The 23,044-nt window shown below is 37.4% G+C and overlaps 1 pseudogene; it reads right to left on the bottom strand.

The window, feature by feature from the left end:
- Window positions 1–490: 490 nt before the first annotated feature.
- On the bottom strand, window positions 491–1,403 carry LOC101586707 (annotated as a pseudogene).
- Window positions 1,404–23,044: the final 21,641 nt, after the last annotated feature.

Below are 23,044 nucleotides of genomic sequence, written 5' to 3'. Positions count from 1 at the left end.
TTGTGTGCGTATATGTCTCTGTGTGTGTGCAAAATGGATTACCCATGCGAAATATTAATGAGCTGAAAGTGGAGAGTAATAATTCTTTTTTTCTTGTAAAAAGGCATCTATTTGATTTTTAACACAAAATGACTCAGAAACATAGGATGAAAACATCATACAAGCTAGGTTCTAAATTAAAAACAAAACCAATCAACAAACTTCAATTGATATTTCCTGTCTTTGGCTGGGATTAGAAAACAGAAAACTACAGAACAATGAATATTTATCCATTTGAAGAAATCTTATTAAAATCAGAACAAAGGAGAAGCAGGTCCCTGAAGTCTGGCAGTTGGTATTGGAGGCCACCAGGAACCTCAACCATCCTGGTATGGAATAAGCAGTTGCTGGAATATGGCCACCAGCTCTTGTTTCTTGCTAGGCATGGCCATCGAGGAGAGGAGAGCCTGGGAACCATTTGATGCCAATTATGCGGCCCACAGTCTCCAGGTCATGTAGCCTGAGGTGACCACCTACCAGGTGACCAAGAACATCTCAGGAGATTCTTTTCAAAGTTGTGCACATTTCCTTGAAATATCTTCACACATCTCTCCTTAGGGGTAAGTGGTCGGACAGCCCAGACAGGCACTGTATTATCCATTGCATTGAACAAGAGGTAGGAACCTTCAGAACTTAAACTCAGGCCAGTCATTGAATCTGCGTGGCCTCTCATGGTGCAGGTTAGCTTGTATCGCCATGGGTCCCTGACCTTAATATCATTGTCTATTGTACCAGAGATAATCTGATCACATGTGTCATTAAAGGTACAGCTAACACCTGGTGTGTATTTTGAAAAGTCTGGATGGCTGCTTTCTTCCGAATGTCCCAAAACTTAACCACACCATCATCACTGCCTGTGCAGACAAGCTGAGGCCCACTCCTGGCTGGATAATAGGAATTTACGAAGGAAATATGTCCCTTCAGCCTTTTAGCCCTCTCGCCTGTCTTGCCATCCCATACTGCCGCACTCTTATCTGTGGATGTGGAGAAGAGTGTACTGCCATCTGTGTTTCAATGGGGCACCATCACTGCTCCACTATGTCCTTTCAGTGTGGCATAATTAGCACCGTCACCCTAGACATTCCACAGCAATATCAGTCAGTCAAATCCTGCAGATGCTGAAGTGGAGCCATTGGGGTGAAACTTGTAGCAGTACACTTCTCCTTCATGTCCAGAAAGCAGCATGATTGGGGCTTGAAGGGAGGAACATCTTGGAGGTCCTGATCACAGCAAAGCTCACAGGGCTGCCTGCTCTGCCCTGCTATGGGGCTCGAGCCTGCCACTCCCAGCTGCAGCTCATGACGTTGCCACTTGACCGGAACTGGTGGCAACTCTGGGCCCTTGCGCTTTGGCTGTTCTATCATGGCGGCAAACGCCAATAATTCTTTTTATTATGTTTACAGTGAAATGATTGCAGATTGGAAGATTAACACATTTTCCCAAGTTATGCAGCTAGTTCAATTTAGTCCTTTGAGAACCACTGCTTCTTACTCTAATACATTTTCCTATTGCAAAAGGGCTCATTCTGTTGGGGGTCTTGGCCTGAAGGTGTTTCTGTCAATGAAGACTTTAACATTAAATTGTCTAGATAGGTCCAATAAACACTTAGTATTAATCTTTTTCTTAGTCAAGGCTTAATAGGGAATTTATTTCCTTTCCACTTACTATGATACATCACTCTGCTTTTAATTTTATGTACTCTGCACAATTTCTGTTCTCATGCTTTCTTTGTGAGGTATTTATGCTATAAGCTTCTGGTTTTCTTTGTTTGTTTTTTTATAGATTTTTTAACACTTAAGAAATGTATCTTAGTGTAAACTGTTTTAAGTTTGCTTAGGATCACACATGTCTATAATTCTACATCTTTATTGGTGTTTGGTTTAACTTTAAGTAGAAAGAAGTTATACAACAGAAATTACCCAAGGATGTCATTTATCAATTTTGCATCTAGACATGCTCTTTCAGCCAAATTAAAGACTAAATCTTGACTAGAATATCTACAGCAGAGATAATTTTTGTTTCTTCCCACTTGCAGATTTCCTGAATGTTGTGGTTTCTACTAGGCTGAGACTTTAAAAGTAGACCATTCTTAGGTGACTCTATTTTCAAAAAATAGACACTTTCCTATGTGGATAGTAAAGAACCTTTAAGCTAAAGGCACAATTTTATGTAAAACTATTGACTGCTGTATATTTCTAAAGATTGATTTACATTCTGATTCTGTAAGTGCTTAAAAATGTATGTTCACCTTTTAAAAGTAACCCTAATGGAGCCATTGAACACATTATAGCAACAGTATACTAAATGTCATAAATGAAAATGTGACGGAAGACATTTATAATAAAAGAGCACTACAATCAGTTCTGCAGAATGGGATGTTTATTACGGTAAACGTCACAAAAGATAGCAATTTGGTATAGAAAATTGAAAAGAGCTATAAATTCAAAGGTATGCCTGCAAGCATCTGTGAGTATACATGGAAATTTGTAGAAAGATATAATCATATAAGAGTGTAAAAAATGGACACATAGCCTTCTTGAGAATGTCTCAGCCAAAGACCAGAAATACAATATCCTGTACTTTGATCTTAACTTTTTTTTTTTGTCTTTTTGAGACAGACAGCATTTCACTATGCAGTTCAGTCTGGCCTTAAACTCAGAAATTCTGCTTCTTCAGCCTCCTGAGTGCTGGGAATCACAGTAATGCATCACCAAGCCTGGCTCAATATCCTATACCAAAGTGTAGATATTACATAATGTTACAATCAAATTTTGAAAGGCAGTGTCTCATCCTCTTTTTCATCTATGCAATTATGTCAATCATTTTTCTTGAAATGGAAGGATAAGTATAGAGTATAATTTTCTCCCTGACATAGAAAGTTTACGTATATCCACACATGGGTGTGATCCTTATAATTTAGTGGATAATATATATCTGTAAACAAAAGTTTAATTATAATTATTTGATATTTTCTCCTGGTGTCTAATTCTGCCATGATGCTGTCCTTATAAGCATTGGTTCTTTATGCCAGGCAGCAGTACAAAGATTACATTCTACAGAAGGAGACAAATATACTTTCCCTTGAGTCTTTCCATGATGGTTCAGCTTTGCTTGCATCTTTTCCTCAGCAGTGTGATGGCCTGCCCTCTGAACCTAGCATCTGGTTTTCAAAGACATGATGCTCTTTACTGTGAACAAAAGTTCAGCCTCTAAGAAACTTATAGGAGAGCCTTAAAAATACACCAAAATATCTGCAACAGTAAGCTAAATGTAGCTAAATACAACAACATCTAGGAAGGCCAAAGATGAAATAAAAATTTATTGGGTCAATAAAGAAAATCTTCATAGGGATTTTATAATTTATCATGAAGCTTGGATAAGGTTTTATCCAATGAGAGAGAATAGATTTGCAGGAAATGGGAATACCAGTGGATAGGACAGAAATATCTGTGGGTTTCTTGTGTAGTCCAATTTGGATGACATCTACTAAGGGGATGAGAGGTTATGGGAAAACAGACTACAAGGCTGAGGCAGATACATATTATTGACCCAGGATTAGTTTTCTCCATGATAGTGCCACAGAGAGCCATGCATTATGTAAAATAAGTTCAATGATTATTTTCTCAACTCTCTCAAAGTTGGTACATAACCAGTAGCAACCTAAATGCACAGAAGAAGAGTTCATTTGCTGTGTACAATGGGTGTCTGGGCATTTGGTTTTTTTCTGCAAACCTCAACTGAGAAAGGCAGGTCTAGATTCAAGCTAATGAGAGCTGTAGAAAATATTTGAATTGAAGCGTGATGTGATACATTTATGTTTTCAGAAATTGTACCTGAACCAGTGTTCGTTATTGTTTGAGATGTGGAAAATTAGAGCTCATTAGATCTTTAAAAATCTGTGAGATAATGAGGGAAATGAAAATGGTAATAAAAGGTAGTGGATATACAGGGTTTATTAATTCATTGGGCATAGTGGGTACATGTGCCAGGTACTGTGGTCACTGTGATGAGCAGACATAGACATAGCCATTAATTACCTAATAAGGCATTAGATTTTTAGCAAATAAACATAAATGCACAGTAATTCCTAATATAGATAAATGTTATGAAGTGTGTCAGAACATGTAACTGATATATTTACTATATCAAGGTTTTATGTATTTTAGGGGTGGCTCAAGATTCACTGAGTGAGGCTTTATTTGCATGTGGTAAAAGTGAGATTTATTTTACTATTAGAGGAAGACTATTAGCTATTTTAGAGCAATAGTTAAGACTACAGTAACAATCTCCCATCTCCTTTCCCTGACCTGGCAATTTTTATTTTAGTGATGGCAGATTTTCCTACAAACTATAATCCAGTAGCCTATGTGTGGTGATCACCAAAAGCCAGTACTTTATTCTTCCATTTCAACATTTAATAAGGAATATTTTTTTGGGAATAGTAATGGCTCTTCCATAAGAGAACAAACAAAATACAAACAGAATTTTCCCTCCTTGTACCTGCATAATTGTTGCGTTTTGTCTACTGTCTGTATCTTATTGTTCATTTAGAAAAGGATTCTACTTGGGCAAGCCCAGGAGAATTTTCCTAATTTGGGAAAGAAGCAAAACTGTAGCTAGAATTCAAATGAAATAAAACAAGTGAATAAACTAAATAAAGTGAAAGAAACAGTTTTAAAAAGTTTAAATGGGTATTATGTATCTCCTATTGAAGAGACTATCATCAATATGATTCACTCACTAATGTATTTAGGTCTTATGTGAGCATTTCTATTAAAATTTTTGTTAAGATAAAAGTCTCATTAGGAGATTTTTGTGTTTTCTTTCTTTGGAAATTGAGACTTGTATCCTGACTTCAAAGAACTACAGAAACTATTTGGTGATAAAGCATAGTTAAACTTTCTTCCTTGAATTGGAAGTGCTAATTTTCTTCTGTCTTATTGATCATCTTGTATCTGTGTCCCATTTTGTTTGCTATTTCAAGTAGAGGATTAGTAAGTTACTAAGCCACTCTAACTAAAGTTCCTGCTTCTTAGCATCTAGTTAACTGGAGTCTCCATGAGACACTCTGACCCTGTGGAGTAACCAGAGGGGGCAGTGGCTTTGCCTTGTCTCTGCTGAGCAGGCCACAGTATGGACAAACTACTGGAATGGAGTTCCTTACGAAGAACAACGGGCATTCTGATTGTGTCCTTGCTGCCCTCATTTTCTACTAAAGCATGCGTGTGTCCTAGGAAGATTCAGAAAAGCAGACCAAAGAGTTTTTGAAGATGTAGAAGTAAATGCGAGAGTAAATCTGAAGATGTGTATGTGGATCTAGAGCTTGATATGGGAAATACACTTTCATTTTAGATATCATGGTTGTAAGTGTAAAATAAACACCCATAAAAACTAGACTAACAAAAAGGGATTTAGAAAAACAAATGGCTGAGCTGTTTTTAGTAAATCCTTTGAAAATGATAAAGCTGTTTAAGAAAGTCTACACCAAAATCCATAAAATTACAATTTATATGGTACCATGGGGTTTTAATTAGACCCAGACACATGAAATTTGCATTACCCAATATGGTGACCACTAGCTAACTGTGTTTAATTGTTCATATTTGCTATTCTTTCTTAGGCTGCAATCTTCTGAGTTAGAAGCGCAGTCTTTTTTCTTTCTTTTCCATATATTATACTCTCCCTAACTAGCTGATAGTGGACTGCAAGGCATAGAATCAGAATCTCAGGAGGAAAATATCTGAAAGCTTATGTTATCTAGTCCTATATCCTTCATTAAAGAAAAACACCAATTTCTGAATCACTCACTCTATCCTTATGCAAATGTAAAATTTCTCTTTTATTGAGTCAGGATGAGGTTGGTAATTGCCCACAATGGTCCTAATTCTTCCCTCTAGGACGTGTCTAGTCTTTCTTCTGCCCAACATTTCCTTAAATATTTAATATAAATGTAATAAAGGCAAGCAAAATGTCATCTAATTTTAGTCCTAAGTGGGAGATATTATATGACAGTGCCACTACATATGAACATTTACTACCTTAATGGTAATAAAGTAACTACCGCAGATTGAATCCTCAATAGTCACGAGACAGTGGACTAGGGATTGTACACACATCCACATCCATAAAGTTCACACACAGGTACACCCAACAGGAGAATTACTAGTACTTCCCAAATTTGGCAGTTGACTGAGGGACTTTTGCAGTGGTCCAGGAGCCAGATCTGATCTGGACTCAGGCCTGATTAGAAAGCTTGAATTCTTTTACTTTGCCATCCTCCTTTAAAGAAATTGCAAGCATATGCCTGGTTACTGACCATAAGATTCTTGTACATTGTACTGATCTTTAAACTTTATTTGTCCTTTGGAAAGGTTGAGCTTTGTGCTGTTGAAATAACCCATGAATCCTCTTTAAAGAATGTAATTTCGGAGAAACTGGTTTAAACAAGATTAAGAGGCAGATGGTGAGATAAAGCAGGCTTTCCTTTAAGCCTCATCTAGTGTGGGCCATCTAGAGAGGCTGCCTAGTCAGCAAGTAGAAGGGGAGGCACCGCGTAGGCCCAGCCAAGGCATTTCACATTCAATTGACCCAAAGAGAATTTAATTCCGGAGTTCCTTATGAACATATATTTCCATGATTCAAAAATCATAAACTAATGTGATGCATATCAAATATACAGATATGATATATACAAATATATAGACAGAATAAGATATACAAATATAGGCATGATGTATAAATGTCTAGCTATTATGCATAGACATGATCTGTACATGATATATACAGAATGCCTGTGTATCTTGTGTACATTGTATGTATTATGAGTATTATATGTATTATTATCATATGTATTATGTGTACATCATATGTATCATGTATCATATGTATTATTAAATTTTACCACAAAGGGCAAGTTTATAGTTTATTAAAAACTGGAAACTTTTGAGAACAAGTTTAATATTACCTTCTCAGTCTGCATCCTCTACAGTCTCTTAATAATTTGAAGCATAGTCATCCAAACCTTTCCCTGTGCTTATGCATATTCTTTTCTGCCTTTCATTGTTATTCTCCCATAAAAATGGAAAGTCTGTAATTTGGAAATTGACTCTAAATTGTGCAACAGTTAGTTCTAATAACAGGACCTTTTAAAATTATGCAATTTTTTGGTGCTATTATTTTGAAAAAAAAAGTTGCAATCTAACATTTTCAAAAGAACTCCTGGGCCTGTTCTTTTCAACTTCTCTCCATTGCCAGATGTTATAAAAATTTTAAACTCTAGTCAAAGTAATGAGTGAAAAAGTATTTTTCACTTATGATTCATCATGTGAAGAATCTTTCTGCATTTAATGGCTATTTGTACATCCTTTGTGGTTTGCCTGCTAATATCTTTGCCAAGTCTTCTATGGTTTAATTTACTTTTAGTAATTAGACTAACTCAGTGTATTAGCAGTATTAGCCTTTTGTTTATCCTCATTCCAAATGCCTTCTTCTGTGTATTGCTTATTTTTTTGCTTTGATTATAGAGGCTTTGACTATTTTGTTATAAACAAGGGCTCTCTTAAGAAGCTTTCCTTAGCATGTTAAATTTTTTTCTATAGAATTTTTTTATGCCTTTTTCTATGAAATTTATTTGTGTAGGATAGTTTAAGTTTTCTAGTAAAGGCTAGTTTTATTTGATGAATTAAAATTCTTTACATATTTTCCCACAAGTTGGAAAAATGTAGTGAAATGTTTTAAGCTAGGATACAGATACAAAATGAGCTAAAATGATTTTTTTTTTTTTATTTTTAGGGAATGGTCTACAAGGTGCTCAGGGTCTCACTACTATATCCGACTCATAGTGATCTACCTGTGTACAGTCTCCCAAGAGCTAGGATTACAGGTGCGTGCCACCATGTCCAGTCTCAATTGCATCTCAGTGTGCCCTGGGGGCAGGGTTGGCATGGCAGGCCCTGGCATTGAACCCCCAGCCCCTGTGCCTGCTTGTAGGCACTTTAATCTGCTCAACTATTTGACTGGCCCCTGAATGCTCTCTATATATGTTATTTTAAAGGCAGGAGTTCAACTAATACTCTAGTCCCTTCCATAATTATGTCTGTTGAGATTATTTTTCTTTTGGATCAAGTTTAATAATTTTCTCAAGATTTCAATTTGTTTCTCATAGTTGCTTTTATAATTTTAAATCCTCTAAAAATTTTATTTTTTCCTTTTTAAAATAATTTTATTGAGCAACAAATAGCAATGAGATAGTTTTAAAACTGATTAGTAGGACAGTTTCAATAATTAATACATTGCATATTGTTGTTTTCTTAGTGGTTATTCATAGTACAAGATGCAGACATGATATCCTGTCCACAAACACTATTAGTACAAATCTTTCTATTCATTAAATTAAGAGAAAGTAGCTGTATATCTATCCTAACTAGTTTGAATATACAGATACAAAATTGTTCTTCATTTGTACCCCTTTTTTGTTTAGTTTTGTCAGAGATGGGTATTCCATTGTCATTCAAATATTGTAGGTGCATGAATTCAGCAAAATATTCCAATATAGTCCAGTAGTCCATAGTAGTAGTGGGTTATCTGTAGGACTAGCAATGTCAGAAGTTGTTGATTTGAGTCTTTTATAGCTCAGCATATTAATATGGCTTTACTTTTTATACTTTGTTTTTATACTTTTCTGCTGACAGATAGTGAGGTTAAGCTCAATTGCCTATGCTGTAGGGTAATAATAAGCTTCTTTTCTGGAGGGTTAACAACCTAAGTTTGCAGACCAAAAATTAGAGAAAAAGAAGGGCTGCAAAGATAGCCAACATGTTGGCCCTAGCCTTTTAAAGTCAGTGAGGACTCAAGATATAGGAGAACCTGCACTATAACACCATGTAACTCAGTTGTGTCCCAAATTTTCTGATCAAGGAGATTAGGGGCCCACAGAAGAAAGTGGTCAATGATGTAGAGTTTGCCTAAGGAAAGACACATGGAGAGAAAACATTCTCTCAGGCCCTCACAGAGAGAAAATTGGTCAAGCAGTGGCTATGACTCATTCACATGGCTGACACTGGCAAAGGATCTACAAAGTGTGGTACACGGTTTCAGGCTAAATCTTGAGGGGATTTAACTGACCTTGTCAGATACAAAAGTTACATTTCTTGTTATGTAGGTCTTGCTTTATCTTGGCGTTAACCATCCAGCAGAAAAGTATGAAAACTTTACTTTTTTCCTGAGTCTATCTTTATATATATTTGATGCCTTTTTACTTAGGTCACACAAGAAAATATTGCAAATTTCTTAAGCCCAGTTATGACTGTAGTTCTCATACCTTGATATGCCACAGTCTCTTTTGCAGAGGCAGATTAGCAGGTTGTGGAGTCATGGTGGCTCAGTGTGGATGCAGAGTGCCTGAGCACACAGTTGGTGGTTCTTCTCTATGCTATGGGGAGGAAGCCTCTCTGTTCTTTTCCCAAAGGATTGACTGGCAGGTTCCAGATAGAGGCCCTGGATAAATGGAAATCACTAGAATGTACACGATGGAGTAGCTGCTTTACAAGTCACAAAAAGCAGCTGGGAGTGTAGCTAAGGGGTAGGGAGCTCACCTAATATGTGGGAGGCACTGGATTTCATTCCCAGCACTGAAAAAACAAACAAATAAACTGTTGGGAGCCACTGAAGCTGAAATTGATCATACCTAGGAGGGCAGATGAAGCCCCATTGCCTAAAGCATTCAGGCTACCTCAGTCTTGTCTAAAACATCCTGCCTAGACATTGTGGGATATTAGTCCTTAGGCAACCTGTTCTTGAAACTTTGTAAAAGTATAAATAAAGGCTTTTACTATTGTTCAGGGGGTCATTTTGCCAACTAGACAGGTGAGTCACCACCTAACATAGCTCTTGTCTTCTTGTCTGTCTTTTCCTCATCCCTGTCCCCATTTTCTCCCTGGGTACAACGGATCATGCCAAGAGACCAATGGATCCTACCAACAAATAAACAAGCAAAAACCAAAATAGCTCACAAGGAGCAGATAGGCATTATGCACTTGAGATGGCTCACAAACAGCTCCCTAAGAGAGACAAACCTAAGTTTTTACCAGGCCCTTGCAGTAGGAAGCTCTGCCTTGACTTCTCTCCCTGAAGTCTCCATGAGATGACATCAGCCTTGGGTCCAGCAGCTGTGTGCTCTTGTGGGGTGGTCACCTACTCTCCAGAGGGCACTGGGAATGTGATCAGGGCAGTGGTATGTGTTCAACGCTCCATTATTCCCAAATCCCACAGAAATGATGTCAATATTGTAGACACAACTTGGGAGGATAAATATTTTGTGAAAGTCTTACAAAAATTTATCTCCATTGAATACTTTGGAATAAAATTCAACCAGATGTAAGTACTTGTCTCTTGGAAGTGTGATATAATATGAATTTGAAGAAAAAGGAGAACCTTCTGCAAAGAAATTTAGACTTTAAAGCCTGATTATTATATGTAATAGATATTCCCCCACCAAAAGTCTTAGGGGTGGGCCTTTGGGGAGGTGACAGATCATAGGAGCAGGAAACTCAGCCCTGGATTGGTCTTTTGAGAGTTTATAGCTCGATGTGATGCTAGGAGGAGGAGCCAGGTCTCTGGGGGCATGGCCTGGAAGGGTCTGTCTACCATGACCTAACATCTCGCTTCCTTTCTGTGATGTCATGGTGCCTTGGAGCCTACAGACCATGCGTTGAAATATCTGCAAACTGGAAATCCAAAATAAACCTCCCTCCTTAGAAGTGTGGGTGCCAGGTTTTGTATGTCATCAGCGAAGAAAATAACAAAGACCCTCACTCATTTGGATTTTAATTTCTTTTAACTTTTATGAGCAGAATATATTTATTGAGAGAAAGAAAGCTCCTGTCTGAGAGAGGGACATGAGGGGGGCCTGAGCGGGTGGTCCCCGGGAAACTGTCTCTTCCAGGGACTTTTATAGCATAAAACCATGTAGTGAGGTGGGTCTAAGGTAGAGAAGACATGGGAACTCGCTTAGGTGGGCACAAGGTGGGACAAAGCTATGGTCAACCAATGAGATTACAAGCACCATTGCTTAGGTAAAATTGATTAAATCCAGTGCCAAATGGGGAAGCGAGTCACATAGCAAGTGGGGATGAATAGGGACAGGGTCTCTTCCTTTTGGGGGTTGAGCTAGTGACTCATTTGGGCTCTTTCAAAGTGATTGATACTTATTTAGAATATCAATCCCTGATGCCCATCCTCAGGGCAGTGTGCAGCTGTGCTTCCTCTTTTGTCTTCAGGTGTGGCCCATATGAGAGTGTCTGTCTCTTTCAAGTTGCAAAGTCACCTTGTCTTCTATCTTGTCTCCTTGAGAGCCTGGCCCTGTCTGACTCCCTATAATATTTCTACCTAATTCAGCTGCCTACAACATTCCCTCCTCTAAAGAAGTAACCTGAACTGCAGTGAGGGAACCATGGGCGATGACTGCTCTGGCTTCTTCAGGCTGAAAGGGGTCGTAGTTATGAACCGGCAGTCAGAGATACTCTCCAGAGGTTCTGTCTAAAGGCCCTCAATAGCCACCAGGCATTTTCATCTTGGGTAGAGGTATAGCTTTGCATCTGGAGGAGACAAAGCCAAGGAAACAAACACACATGGATCAAATAATCACAACAGGATAATTATGAATATAGTCAAAGATTTGTAGCAAGTAAAGAGTAATGACTTCCCATAAAAATGACAAAGATAGGGACCAGGGGACCTCAGCATCTCATGTACTATTGATTTGATATATTTTGAACAGCTAGAGACATTAGCAGAAGGATCTGGAATGTAACAACCTTATAAAGTTTGTAATTATAAAAAGACTAATCAGAATGTTTTGTAGGTCCATTAGCAGATAACTCTTAAATGTGGGGTTTAATCCCTTTTTTGTCTTCTATGGGTTTTGTCTCAAATAAACTTATTATTACTGGGGCATGTGAATTGCTGGACCTATGGAAAACAATGAGTACTTTCTGGTTGTCAAGTGGGGCCACTTCTGGGTAACTGACAAATCTTCATGAGGATCTATTAAAAGGTTAACAGGCTTTCTCCTTATATTGGCAGTTAAAATGGGTTCCCTCAGGCTGAGAGGGGAAGGCACATGACCACCTCAGTCTGAAACTTCCTCTGACTCCATCACAAACACTTTCTTTTTTTCCCTTCTCTAACAGCTTTAGACATTTCTGCTTAAATGTCCTATCTCTGTCTGGAACCAGGTAAGCATAACTTTTTCCCTTTTTCCCAAATGGCCTTTGTTCTTGTAGGCTGCTAGTATCACACTATTCTCATTTTCCATTTATAATTCCATTCTGTATCCTTTCTACTATAAAACACCTCAACTCAGACCAATTTATTCCTGAAAACCCTGCTAACTTCTACAGCTTGTGTCAGATATCTGGGGTCCACTGAAAAAGGTATAACTTCTTGGTTTTAAGGCCTCCTGCAGGCAGCCCTGCCCAAGGAATGTGAGGCCAACTTCACTTGTAATGGATTTCCTGACATAGAATTAGGCTGATGAAGAAAGCATCTTTTCAGGGCAATCAGCCCTGCTCAAAGAACATGAAAATAACTGCCCTTATAATGAGGTAGGAAACCCTGGAGGGGGCTCTGCTCGCCTGGGTTGTATGAGGTGGACAGTTAAGGCCTTACTATGTTTCTATAGACAAAAATATGGTGGTCTCCATAAAAGGAATCTAAATGTAATCTAGCATATTTGGCATAGGTTTTACCTGCATGATCATCTGGTTTTGGTATCTTCTAAGAAAGAACAAATTTTCTGAGAAATTAGAGGACATATAATCAATTCATGAACATTTGAGCTAACAGGTAAATGTGTAAACTTTTTGGAGGCATAGCAATTGTAACTCACTAGCTCTTAGACCTCTTTATTTATGGAGTCTGACAGTTTGCTCTAAGTCCCTCTAGCTTTAGTGAAGAGAGGTTACCTGTACTAACTATCACCATGAAATACATGAGTTACATCAGAAATCAGCCAGATGAACTTATTCACCTCTCATGAAATACACAGCATTTAGTCAGATTAAACCAATGTCCCATTCAGTGCTTTAGATATGGCCCCTATTGTAAGTAAGGGGCATGGCTGAAGGATTTCTCCTTTTAACACTGTGGCTCTGAGTTTTATGTCACAAATACAAGGCCTGGCTCTATCTATAGGTCCAAAGCTATTGGATGCTGTGGAGCCAGTGTCTTTAGGACATTTATATGCTGACAAGATTTTATCTGTCCTCAGGGATCTATTTTAGCTAGTGAAATACTTTAAGTCTTATACATGAACAACAATGTATATTACATTTGTAAAACATCAGTCTCAGCATCATCTTGATCAGTAAGCAACCTGAATATATTGTAGTATCTCTGTTACAACTAAAGCAATATATCTTCTAAAGTCTGTTTCTATTGAGGTACAATGACTGGAAGGAAGGTCAGGGTTTGAGAAAACAAAGAGACCTGTGCCAATGTCCAGCAATAGGATGGGTTTTTTCCTTTAGTCATGATTACTAAGGGATCCTCTGTGGAGATGACAGGTAGAGATAACAGTCTGGCCAGAGGGAGGAGATAGGCCCTTAAGCCCTAATAATGGGCCACCTGAGAAGCTGAGTCTGAGCTCTGGGGCCTCTACCTCAGAGTGCAGTTTCACTTCTAGTGGCTGCCTTGGCAGGCAGGGCATGGCTTGTGGGGCCTCTTCAGCCAGTCCCTCTTATGCTGGCCTGGCTTCTGATAGCAGTAGCAGATGAACCTCATCAGTGGATGAAATTCATTGTTGTTGAAGTCTTGTTGGAGCCCAGAGAATCAGACTTAGGGTCTGTTTTGAAACCTCAATAATGGCAGACATTTTTGATCTCTTTGTTTTCTCTTCCTGGTTTTCTCCCAGTTCCAATTATAGGTCACTATAACAGTTCTTATTAACCTATCAAGTGAGTTGTCTGGAGCAAAAGCTATCTTTTGAAGCTCTTTTCTACTATCTGAAGCTGACTGTATAATGCATTTATCAGTAAATATAATCTATCCCTCTACTGAATTAGAATCTAAGGAAGTATGCTTTACCAGTTTCTCCATTAAACATTGTAAGAAATCAGAGGAGTGTTTATCTTTCTCCTGGTAAATAGCTAAAATTTAATAACTAAAGGCTTGGTTCTAGTTCTTAGAACTTCAAGAATTACACACTTGAAAGAAAATGTCTTTTCTAGTTTCCTGCTTGGCTATTAGGCCACCAGGGGTCTGATTATTTGGGCTTTGGAACTGGTAGTTCCACTGTGTGTATCTTGTGGTCTTCAAAAATTAACAATATGATATTCATCTCCAAATGCAATAGCAGCTTGTAATGCTGCCTGCCTTTTGTCAGAAGTCAAAGCTTGATTTAAGATTAACATTCATAAGTCTGAGTAAGTCCACTAAAGACATCAATGTACTTAGCAGGGTCATTTAAAGATCCAAGATCTGACTATCTGTTTTAGGTCACAGAGAAAAAGGCACATGGAATTTAATTTCTTAAGAAGCTCCATCCTGTTTTGTTCTCTGACTGTGTGTCTAGTCATAATCATATGAGTATTTTTCTTCTCTCCTGGATGCTGACTGCCCCCTCTCCCCCACGTGCACTCGCATCCGCGGCAATGCAGGAGCCCTGGGCTCCCCATGTGTTCTATCGCTCTCTTGCAGGAATGCTTTTCACTTTCCCACTCATTGCTGCGGTGGTCTCCGCTGGCATTTCCTTGGCACCATCTGTAGACTGGCATTTTGTGGGGATTTGTATGGATTCCAAGTAAGAATTCAACTCAACAGGCCAGCTTGTTCGGTTTTTAAGAGAAAAGCAAGTAATTGATCAATTCCTATTCTGGTCTTCTACTCGCCCTTCCCCCTCTTCTCCCCATTCTACTCTTACATGAAGATATTCTTGCAGCCTTGAAATGGAATCAAATTTCCAGGCTGCACAATTAAATTTCAGTAAAAAATTTCACTTACCAGAATGCTCACAATACTAATAGTGTTGTTAGAAATAAGACACTTGATTAAAAGGCGGCACACTTGTCTATATCTTTAATGTGCATTCCTAATGAGTCTTAGCAGGAGGCTGATTCACATGAAAATGCACAATTAGCTCATCCAAGTTTAATACACTATTATCTACACCCGGGCCTTCTCTTCATTACCATTTGAATGCACTGTTTTCTTTGGAGTTTTGTGAAGGAAGCAAATCTCTATATATGGCACATAGCTCTAGTTCTCATTTGTCTGCACTTGCCCTTTAGAAGAAAGGCCAAAACAGCGTGCTCTTTGATGCATTAATTTTCAATCTCTGGCTATTTTTGAAATTGTAATGTAGCTCATTTTCTTTTCCAAGGGACTGCAGTCGCCATACAATGGGGAAGTAGAGATAGCCAAGGGATTTGTTTGTTATTCTGAATGGTGCCACATCATCTTTCTCATGTAGACTCTGCATGAAAGGAGCTGCTTTAAAGAAGTATTGAAATTCAACGAAATAAAATATCCCTCGAATCTGATGTCATGACCACGTATAACGTACCTTGGTATCTGGAATTTGAAATCTGGGACGAGTTTCCCAAAATAAAAATCGAGGAAACAAAAGTTCTATTTATTTCCCCTCGAGGTAGGATGTGGTCTTTTATTAGTTTTCAGTGTTTCTGAATGTCACACCCCTTTCATTGTGTGAACTATCTTGGTATGCAGAATTCCATTTAATCTGGGGAAAATGGAATCAAGAATAGATTAAAAATATTTAAATGTTGTTTAATAATTCATTCACTCTTTTTCCTCTCATTTCTGAGCGTCATTTATATTTAGCCCTTCAAAGAGACTTAATTGTACAAGAGAAAATGATTTTCTTATGACATAAGTGATAGTTTTGACTCTTCAATAATGAATCATGTAGGACATTTTACTAAACGTGAAGTCATTTTGGAACAATCCAATTGGTTATTACTTTGAAGATATATGTAGAAAAATAGAGGTGATCAGAAGATTTAATATTGTTGGAATAAGAATAATCTTGAATTGACCTACAGATTTAACTCAGTGACTGTCAAGTGCAAGAACTCAAGTTCAACCCCTGGTACCGCATGCTGAGCTGACCCAGAAACCAGGTGAGGTCATGCATGTCTGTAATCCCAATGCTGGGGAGGCTGAGACAGGAGGATTGCTATGAGTCTGAACTGTATAGAGCAGCCTTGTGTCAAAAAAATTCTGGCTAATTTTTTTTTTCAGAAACTGACAAGCACATTGTAAAATTCATATGAAAACTCAAAGTTAAGTTAATGAAGTCTTAGAAAAGAAAAACAAAATAAAGGGAGTCACATGTCCCAATTTAAAAAGCATCCACAAAACAATAGTAATCCAGACGTTATACTGACATAAGAATAGACATATAGAACAATGTAATAGAAACCAGAGTCCATTTAAATACATCTATGATCAATTGATATTTGACAAAAATTCCAAGAAAATTCAGTGTGTGTGCACATGCGCTGGGGGAAGAATGATCTATTCATTCTGAACTGGATATTCATATGCAAAAGAATGAATTTGGATCTCTGCTTCATACCACACATAGAAATTAAATATAAATGACCCTACACTTAGCTATAATAGCTAAAACTATAGCAATGATATCTTAGCTATGACTTAGGAAATATGTCTTAGCTATGATTCCAAAAATACAACCAATAAAAGAGGAGATTGATAAGATTAACTTAATCAGAATTGAGAACTTTTGCTCTTCAAAAGACACAAATCAAGAAAAGTGATCTAGAGAATCAAAGAATAGTTGCAAACATATTTAATATCAAAATCATCAAGATTCTGTAACATTTAAAAAACAAAAAAAATCTCATTACACAATGCACAATGGGGTGGGTATGGTGGGACATGCCTATACACCCAGCTCTATGAGTCTGAGACAGGAGGGTCATGAGTCTGAGCCTAATCTGGGCAAATCAGTGAGATTCCATTTCAAAAGAGAATAAAACAGAGCTGGAGATCCGGCTCAGTGCTAGGGTTCTAGATTCAATCAGCAGTACAAAACAAAAACAAAAATAGAAACAGAAAAATCAATAGATTTAAATATACATGACATCACTATAAATAAGTGACTGGACAAAAAAACACATGAAAAGAAGCACAGTGTATTTTTAAAAAACAATATAAAATAGTAAAAAAAAGCATTAGAAATGATGCAACATTCTACTGAACAAAGTACTAGGAATTCAACAAGGGTTGCTGTATTGCATGATGTTATCTTCAAATTACTTTAGGTTACCAGATATAAACTGAAAAATTGGCTAAGAAAGACAAAACAAAACAACAACAAAAATGTTATAAGAAATTAAAAAGAAATAAAGAGAATAAAAAGGAAATTTTTTTATTTTTATTTTTAATTTAATTTAATTTTGAAAAGTAAAAGCAAAGCAGGAACAATAATCAGAAACAAAGAAGGAAACAGGGCAACATAGAACAGTACATATGTTACAGATTTCAAACCAAGAATAGCTGATTAACAATGGTTGATATTTTATCATCATATCTGTTGCTCAGATTAGCAGATATTGTTATGTAAGATTGGACATATGGTTCGATATTATCACTTGCAAAAAGGAAAAGTTTTTAAGCATTATCTCTTCCTTTCAAAGGACCAGCAGAAATTGGTAGCACAGTTTCCAGACTATCAGATGCACAATATTTTTACTCATTAGGGAACTGGAGATCAAAAGCAATGATATACCATTTCATAGCCAAGTGGTTGCACAAAAAAAGAAGTATTGGTAAAATTGTGGAAAAATTGGAATCTTCAAAAGCTGGTTAGGGAAATAATTTGATAGATCCTCAAAATGAAGGTACTACATGACCCAAGAATTCCACTTCTATGTATTTATTCAAAGAAATGAAAATACCTGTCCATATATAATATTGCACAAACCCCATCAAATTTTATATAAACAGAATGTGACATACCAAGTAAAGAAATATCTTTCAGCATCAACAAGAATGAAGTCCAAATGAAGAATGAAACATACTAAAACCCAGATAATCCTTAAAAACATTCTACTAAATGAAAGAGCTGGGCCAACGATATAGCTCAGCGGCACAAGTGCCTGTCTGGTAAGTATGAGGTGCTGAGTTCACTTCCCAGTACCAAAAGAAAAAAAGCCTGTCATAAAAGATCACATATTGTATAACTCCATGTATGTTAAATATGCAGAAAAGACAGATTCATAGAGACAAAAATCATACATCAGTGGTTGTCTAAAAGGTAAATGGAGTGAGAAGTGGCTCCTAGTGGGTACACTGTTTATTTTGGGAAGAAGAAAATGTACTGAAATTAGATGACAGTGATGGTCATACAACTCCAAATGGATCAGCAACAATAGGGTCACAGATTTTAAAGAAACTTTATGCCTATCTCAATAAAGCCTTTAAAAAATACTAGAAACATCTAACAAAGTCCCTAGCTCATAACAGTTAGTCAATGAATGTGTCAGCCATTGATATTTTGTTCAATAATATAAACAACAATATTTATTGGGCATAGAGCACGTGTTAGGTTTCTAGACAATGGGCACAGAGAAATGACCAAGACTGGCAAAATTTCTGTTCTCTTGTCATCTTCATGGGAGACGGACTCAAAAGCAAGTAGGTGAACGAAGCTAAAGAATAAACTCAGGTTCTATTGTAGAGAGTTACTGAAGGTAAAATGCCATTTTAGAAAGGTTGGTCAGGGTAGTCTTACTGGATAAATAATTAGCGATTGCAAGAAGCCTAGCTTGTTAAAATTTGCGGGTCAGTTTTTGAGCTAATTCCTTGAAGCACAAAAGTCCTGGCATGTTCAGTACACAGATGACAATGGTTGACTATGGTGCACAGAGTGAGCTAGACAAGGATGACAGGGCCAAACCATATAAGGTCATATGGGCTTGTATTCCTCATGCTGTAGGAAGTCACTGTAAGAAACTAGTCAAGAGGAGGTTACTATTGTTCAAATGTTAAAGGGTACATATGACAGGAGCCCTCGTTTCTACTCATTTTCTGAGGCAGATTCAGAAATAAAGTGGTTCTCAAGTGGAGGCTAAGGTATTACAAATGGAGGCTAAGGTATTGCCTTTTATTTTGATAAACTGATACTGCTGCTCAATTTTACATTCATAAGTTGGTTTCTTTTTTCTTTTTATTCATTTGAATGAGAAAAAAAGATAAAATAGCAATGAAACAGTTTCAGAACAGGTTAGTGGGATAGTTATAACAATTAATAAATTATTTATTGTCTTCATAGTAGGCATTCAATAAGTCAGTTTCTTAATATTGAATCCCCAAGCTAGACAGCATAGGCATCTACCCAACTGCTGAAACCCTAAATCTCCACAGGGCTCCCTATGACCCTTGTCCTTTCTAAGGAGTAAATGAAGTAAGAAGAGAACACACAAAGGACCTCTCTGTGTGTGAGATACAGCTGGAGGGCTGAGGAGGTGGAACACCATGAGCAAAGTCAGATAGCTCCCCAATAAACAACACTGTCCTCTGATCCCACTGAGTTCTCACTGGGGAGCCTCCCCATAGAACTTTTTCCTAAGTTTTAATTTTTAAAAAGTTTTTTTAAATTTGGGTTTGAACCTAGGGTCTTAGCTCAGAGCTACATCCCCAGTCCTTTTTCAATTTTTTTTTTATTTAGAGACAGCATCTTGTTAAAACACTAAATGTCTAGAGTGCTGGGATTACAGGCTTTCCCAACCACATCCAGGTTTTCTAATTTATTTTGTCATTACTAGAACCAATTATCTTGCAATAGAAAGAGTGACGAGGTTAAAATGTTTAATGAATTTCTGAACATCAAGGAATTTTTTATTAAAATCATAATGCAGAGTGAACCCAGGACCTCTTACATGCTAAAAAAAAATATTCTAATCACTGAGCTACTACTGTGTTAGTGCTGGAATAAAATACCCAACATACACAGTTTAAAGAAGGAGAGGGTGAATTTGGCTCTGGTTACAGTGCCCGCTCAGCTGGCTCCCTCCATAGCACACACAGCAGGGTGGAAGGTCCAGGCAGAGAAAAGCCACTCACATCATGGTGGCCAGGAAGTGAAGACACGCCTGGGAGGAAGTTACATCCTACCAGGTTCTGCTCAGTGACTGTCTCTTGTGACTAGAAGAGGCAGCCACAGCACCCTATTCATCCAGTCACCTTCCAAACACACAAGGCTCTTGGGATCATTTTAGATCTAAACCATAGCAGCTACCTCTCCAGGCCTCCTTCCCTTTTAAGTATATTTTTGAGATGAAATTTTGCACAGTTTTCCAGGCTGGCCTTGAGGTTGTCACCCCTCTTGCTTCAGCCTGCTGACTAGCTGAAAGTACAGGCATGGGCCCACCCTACATTGCAACATAAAGAATTTATACAAGGATTATTTCAAACAATAAGTTGCTGCAGTATATGAATATGTTTTTGTGTTGTGAAAAACTGTAATCACAGGTTCAATACCCACATACGTAGTGTGGTTGTCCTGAGGTCCTGGCCAGAAAAACAGTAGGATTAGACACTGGTAGATAAAGGCCAGGAGAGGAACACTGACATTCAGGATCTGTACTGAGCAAAGAGAACTTTGGAACATTTCATAGATGTACAGGGCTTTTCCTAATCTAAAGAAAATTGAGAAATGAAATCAAATTTTATAAACACAGGGACAAACAAGAAAATTCAAGAAATTAGTTGAACAATTCAAGAAAATTAGTTGAAAAAACTTTTATTTATATTTTTTAGGATTCTCAGAAACATGAGACTTCTTAATGTATTATTCTCTATAAAAGAGCAAGGGATTGATGGATTGCATGTATAGACGGAAAGATATTTTAATAAATTACTCTTTTTTTTTTGTGGTACCAGGGATTGAACTCAGGACCCTGTGCTTGCCAGGTAAGTGCTTGTTCTACTGAGCTATCACCCCAGCCCCAATAAATTACTCTTGAGTGTAGAGTATAGTATTATTCTGAATGAAAAGATGCAATTCAGATCTGTAGAATTTAGGGCAGTTTGTTTAGTGACATAAAAGATAAAGTACAAAGGATCAACATGTGATATGTATAAGTGCCAAATGCTCACGCTTCATGTATTCACTATATATCACAAACATACTATTAGAAAAGAAAAGAAAGAAGATGTGTACCTGAGAAAAACAAGACCACCAAAATAGATGTCCGTGAAACAGAAATGAGTTTAGATGGCCCTTGCTTTCTAAACATGGAGTGCAGTTGTTTGCTTATATGATAGAAGGTGTAAAGTAAGATGGGCAATTACATTGGCCCGATTAAAGCCTGGACTTGTAAGTGGAAACAGTATTACAGAACATGAAGAAAGAGATTTCAAAAAATACATAATTAAGAAAAATTTACCACCAGGTGAAAAAAAGTAGAGTAAGTTTCTTAGGGAAAGTGGAAAAATTCTTCCCCAAGAGATACACAGCAAGAGAAGCAATAGCTTTTGGGAAGTTTTTGAAGGTAAAAGTCTGAGAGATGAGCTCACAAGGTCTGTCACATCCAGTGATTTTGTATGCCATGGTCAGCAAAGAGCACAAGGTTCTTCCTCCAGGCTTCACAGCTGATCCCTTCAGAAAGACTGAGTACATAGCAGGGTGTCGTCTATTGCAAAAACATTATGAATCACTGGGGGCATTCATCATTTTTGCATAACACAGGACAGTTCTCCAGTGTCCCGAGACATATTTATCATCAGTAAATCACAGAGAATGATACTAATTATTCTCACTTATCTCTTCACTTTTCTAAACAAATGAAAGGACAGAACTGCAAACTTATCAGAATGTCATAATCAAGTCTTCACTTTTAGCAAAAAGTGGAAAGCTCATTTTACATTGAAGATGTCACTATGGAGAGCTATTTTTGGTGAGAATGGAGGATAGTAGGAAACATTTTCTTTCTTCTCGTACTGAGAAAATCCAGATAAATTAAAAGTCAACCATTTTCCTCTTGAGAAAAAAAGGTCCTTATAGTGTATTGCATCAGGAATATACCAATAGATTCAATTTTAGATAAAGATACGTGCTTCATAATTAAGCAAAGGTGAAAAGTTGCTTTTTTTTTCTTTCTTTTCTTTTTTTTTTTTTTTTTTTTTTACATTCTTCCTAGTGGTTAATTGCTGTACAAGATGCAGACATGATATCCTATTTACAAGCACCATTAGAACAAATTACTCTATTCATTAAGAATGTAACTATATATCTATCCTAACCACTTTGAATACACAGATACAAAATGGACAAAGGATTTTTTTTTTTTGCTCCAAATGCCTTCAGGGCAGGTTAGGCTGGCTTCAGTTGTGGGGATTGAACCACAGCCACCTGAGAGCTTTGGGGAATCAGTCACTTAAAGAACTGAGCTAGGGCCAGGCCCCAAAAGTTGCTTTCATGTATTGGTCCCATTACCTTATCTAGGTGCTGGTGGGTAGAGAGTTTTAAGGTGAATTTGCCATAGGAAAGGCTGCACTTGGTGACAGATTTTATCACTCAGCAAGTGAAGTTAAACGTGAAGCACCAAGTCAATGCCTTCAAAAAGGAGGTAAGGGGGAAATAAATAAGCAGAAATCAATAAAAATGAATTAAATGTAACATAGAATGAACAACACCAATAATTTATTTATTTATTTGGTAACGATATTGGAGATTGAAGCCAGGACCTCATGTAAGACAGGTAAGCACCCTCCCATTGAGCTGAGTCTCACTAAATTGCCCTGGGTGGCCTTTAATTCGCTATCCTCCTGTCTCCCTCTCCTGAGTGGCTGACATTACAGACGTGTATTACTTTAACAATGTTAATATACATGTTCTTTTTTAAAAAGTCATTTATATATGTATGTATATATGTACATATGTATGTATGCATGATTTTGATTTATGTATGTATTTAATCCAGGGTCTCACTATGCAGTTCAGACTCATAGCGATCCTCCT

This window comes from Octodon degus, unplaced genomic scaffold (assembly GCF_000260255.1).
Source record: "Octodon degus isolate 3935 unplaced genomic scaffold, OctDeg1.0 scaffold00011, whole genome shotgun sequence".
NCBI classification, from domain to species: domain Eukaryota; kingdom Metazoa; phylum Chordata; class Mammalia; order Rodentia; family Octodontidae; genus Octodon; species Octodon degus.
Note: the sequence above shows the minus strand (reverse complement) of the source record. Positions and strands in the feature narration are given on the sequence as shown.